We start from the raw sequence: 2,488 nt of genomic DNA, 5'->3' as shown, positions 1-2,488 counted from the left end.
CTGGAAAAACTGGCTTTCCACATGCCAAAAATTAAAATTAGAGCCATATTGTTCACCATACACTAAACTAAAATCAAAATGGATAAAAGATCTAAATATTAAAACAGAAACACTAAATCTGCTGGAAAATAGAATAAGTGGAATTCTTATCAATAATTGAGATCTCATCTTATTAAAAAGCTTTTGACCAGCAAAAGAAAACTCCAGCAGAGTGAAGAGACAGCCCACAGTATGGAAAAAAATTTTGGCAACTGTTCCTCAGACAAAGGACTAGTATCTAGAATTTATAGAGAACTCAAAAAAAATCAGATCCCCCCAAATTTAAAGACTCAATCCAAAAATAGACATCTGAAATAAATACACACTTCTAAGATGAAGAAGTAGAATCAGCAAATAAATATATGAAAAAATATTTGACATCACTGGTCATTTGAGAAATGCAAGTTAAAACAACACTGAGATTTCTTCTCATCCCAGAAAGAATAGCTATCATCAAGAAATCAACCAATTATGCTGGTGGGGCTGTGGAGAAAAAGGAACCCTTCTCCAGTGTTGGTGGGAGTGTAGACTGGTGCAACCACTATAGAAGTCAGCGTGGAGACTCCTCAAAAAACTGAGACTAGAAAGAAGTTCCATTTGACCTTGCTATTCCTCCTCTTGGTATATTCCCGAAAGATTTAAAAGTATCATACCCACAGCAATATATGCACACCCATGTTTACAGTGGCACAGTTTGTAATAACTAAATCTTGGAGACAGCCCAAATGCCTATCAATTGATGAATGAATGAAGAAGATGGGATTTTCTTTTTATAAAATGGAGTACTCTTCTGCCTTGAAGATGGGTAAGCTTGAGACATTTCTAGCAGGATATTGCACCTTCAGGCCATTCTCTTAATTGAAATAAACCAGACACACATGTATAAATACTCAGTTTCTCTGATGTGAGAAACCAAAAGTGTAAATAAGGATGAAAATATATAATAGTGTGACACAGGAAAAAAATTCAAAAGAGAAGGTGACTTGGGGGAAGGGTGGAAAAAAAGGAAGGGAAAAGAGAAAAATGGTGAGAAAAGAAGGAAACAATTGAAACAAAGGTTTTGTACAAAAGAAGGGGAAGAGGAGTTGAAGAAAGGGTAGGGGAAGTGGGGAAAATCAATTTATATCATGTACAAGTACAAATTCCCTATAATGAGTGTGATTGTCACATATACCTAAAATGTACTAAGAAACTGAATTAATTTTTAAAAATCTCTAGGCTCTAAGATGGTGACTGTGGGATAGTAAACCACCCTGACTCCTAATCCCCCATGTGCAGAAAGGAGAAGACAATGTCATCAGGAGTATCTAACCCAGAAGTCTGTATTAAACATTCTCCTCAGAACAGATGTAAGAACTCTGATTTTACAGTGATAAAAATAAAACTGGGGAAGCAAACTTTTGACTGTTCTCTAAGTTTGATATTGTCAGAGACTTTTGAGCTCTACAGAAACATATCCAGCTGTCTACTGATTTAATGCCAGGTTGTGACTACTTTAAGGACGGTATTGAGCTCATGTGGGAAGACAAGAAAAACATATGGAGGACAATGGCTAATCCCACTGAACAGACAGCAGAGACGAGCGACCGGGATCACTTTTGACTGGGACACTGTTGTGCCTTATGGGAGAAGCATTTGATGTCTCCAGCAACGATGTGTGTGGAGCTGTTGTTAATGTTAGAGATAAAGGTGACAAGACAGAAATATGGAGTGCAGAATGTGAAAACAGAGGCTGCCAACACACAGGGAGAGCATACAAGGAGAGGTTAGGATTTCCTCCAAAGATAGTGACTGGTTACCAGAGCCAAGCTGACACAGCTACGAAGAGCGACTACATCACTGAAAATAGGCCTGTTGTTTAAGAAGGCACCTTCTGAGCGTTCTCATAGGACACTGCATCAAGCAATCGAGATTTGGGAGCTGAACTAAAGCCTCTTCAAAAGAAGAGTAGACTGCATTTGAATTTGATCCCATCTAAATGTTGTTAAGATATAAGAGAAGTGTCATTTGCCTTTGTCTTGTACTTCTGTGTTTTTTTTTTTTTTAATTTCTAGAGTATCTACCATCCCAATCAAAAATTATAGTACACACCATCCCCGGAATCCATATGTGTTCTTGGCCCACTCAGTAATAGTTTAGCGGAATTACCATTACAAACATGTCTTACCCATTGACAATATTCAAAAAGAGTTTGAATTTCTATATCTCAATGGGAAAAAATTATTATGCTACACTGTATGCAGGATTATGTAGTATACAGTGCTGCTGATTTAAAAGACAATGATGCATACAATTTTCCAGCAATTTTCTTTGCTTCTTTTTACAGCCTCATCTTTGCTGTACTCTTGCTGGTGGCTGCTAGGTTTTAAATTATTTGTCTCCCTACTTGATAACATTAGTGGTTCTGATTTCAGGGTTCACTTGTTTTGCTTTTGTTTTTTCCTCATGT

General features: G+C 37.1%; 1 pseudogene; it reads left to right on the top strand.

The window, feature by feature from the left end:
• Positions 1-1,265: 1,265 nt before the first annotated feature.
• Positions 1,266-1,901, top strand: LOC102025980 (annotated as a pseudogene).
• Positions 1,902-2,488: the final 587 nt, after the last annotated feature.

The sequence above is a fragment of the Chinchilla lanigera genome, unplaced genomic scaffold (genome assembly GCF_000276665.1).
Source record: "Chinchilla lanigera isolate Chin_1 unplaced genomic scaffold, ChiLan1.0 scaffold00007, whole genome shotgun sequence".
NCBI lineage: Eukaryota > Metazoa > Chordata > Mammalia > Rodentia > Chinchillidae > Chinchilla > Chinchilla lanigera.
The sequence above is the reverse complement of the archived record's forward strand: the minus strand, read 5'-3'. Positions and strand labels throughout refer to the sequence as shown.